Genomic DNA, 1,612 nt, shown 5'->3' on the forward strand with positions numbered 1-1,612 from the left:
GCGGCTGATAAACTGAAACATATCTTTAGACTTACGTACTGACACAGCACACAAAAATGTTAATCATATTAGCTTCTCACAGTGGTCTATATATATCGAACAGTACTTCATATTGAAACGCGTTCAAAATAAAGCTTAACCACGTTTAATCTGCTGGGATATGTAAATAGTGCATTTATCAATATTGGTAAGCCTGTCGCTCTGGAAGCATCGTACCTCTCATGTAAATGGCGGCCTGAGAGTCCACCGTATACAGGAAACCAACTTTGCTATGACACATTTTCTCAAATGGCAAAGCTTTAATCAATTCTAATGTGTAAATTTAAAGTAAATATATATACTGCATTTTCTAGTCTATATTTTTCATTATGGGGAACATATATAAGCAATAATTACTATTCTAAACGCGCCAAATTTTGTATGGTAGAGCCAACTCATAGCTATTCTACTTACAAAACACCCTCGGGAGTATCGACTTTAAATGACAATATACTCTATCATGACCTCCAAACTATTTTTAACGGAGAAGACAAAAATTTTAGGTATATAAATCATGATACAATTAGATATACAGAAAGGACAGATGAGCTACAGTGAACATGAATACTTTAAACATCTTTTAATACTGGGTGAGGAGGCACGGTGGAGGGAACAGCCATCCCGCCCAATCAGACAATGCGGGCAAGCAGGTTCTGCGCAGTGACGTCACTCCCGCGCATCTTAGTCAGTTGACAGTCTTTCGTCTTGTAGATATGTGCACTTCTTGTGATGTTCTCTAGAATTCATCAGAAAAATGTTTTTGTGTAATTTGGGTATATATTGTACTGAATTATAGCATTTTAATACTATATATGCACGTGTCAATGCGCTTTAAGCTATCGAAAAAAATCATCTCCAAGAGAGGATTCAGTAACTCCTCTGGTGTGAATTGTGAGGTTGTGCGGAGAAGAGCGCTACAGGATCTTTCAGTGTAATATCCAGGATTTGCGTTCATTTCGGATTTTCAGACCGCCGTTCTACATTGACAGAGGTTTGTAACATTTTAGTGTGTCGATATGTGGCGGAATCGGAGCGAAGAAGGCCCTCGTGTGTCCACAAAAGCGACGATAAGGGCGGAGGTGGGCGCAGGGAGGGTCGGCGAGGGAGCGGCTGGTGGCCATGGCGGCGGCGTCACGTGGTGGCCCGGCCCGGCGCGGCAGTGTGGCCCACGACGCCGTGAAGGGTGGTCATGCAATTTTTCGACCGGCTTTTGGCCACTTGTATGAATGAATAATATCTGTTGATGTTGCTATGGCAAGCTCTGATGCTGCTGATGACAAAATGGGTGTGTGACGAGAGGCATGACCCGTGGGAGGTGAATATCGTTGATTTATTCAATTTTGGTGATGATCACTTGGTAGGTCGAGTGCCCTTTCAATGACTCTATTCTCAATATCGTATTTTAGAACGGATATAACGTCAGATATTATACATCGATAAATGTAGAATTCCATCAAAGTATTATTTTACTGTTAAATCACCTAAAAACCATGACAACTTTAAGGGAATCGACGTAGCGCAAGGGAAGGGCTCCTTGAATGTCGCCGGTGTGGAAGTGCCGAAACCTTTGCCA

General features: G+C 41.9%; 1 protein-coding gene across 2 annotated transcripts in view; it reads left to right on the top strand.

The window, feature by feature from the left end:
- The first annotated feature begins 707 nt into the window (after positions 1 to 707).
- Positions 708 to 1,612, top strand: part of nsl1 (non-specific lethal 1) — a 108,764-nt gene continuing 107,859 nt past the window's right edge. For both annotated transcript variants that reach the window (XM_070144859.1, XM_070144860.1), the window contains exon 1: positions 708 to 1,030. The gene's annotated coding sequence lies outside the window, so the exon portion shown is untranslated. The remainder of the gene's footprint in view (positions 1,031 to 1,612) is intronic.

The sequence above is a fragment of the Penaeus vannamei genome, chromosome 32 (assembly GCF_042767895.1).
Source record: "Penaeus vannamei isolate JL-2024 chromosome 32, ASM4276789v1, whole genome shotgun sequence".
Lineage (NCBI taxonomy): Eukaryota > Metazoa > Arthropoda > Malacostraca > Decapoda > Penaeidae > Penaeus > Penaeus vannamei.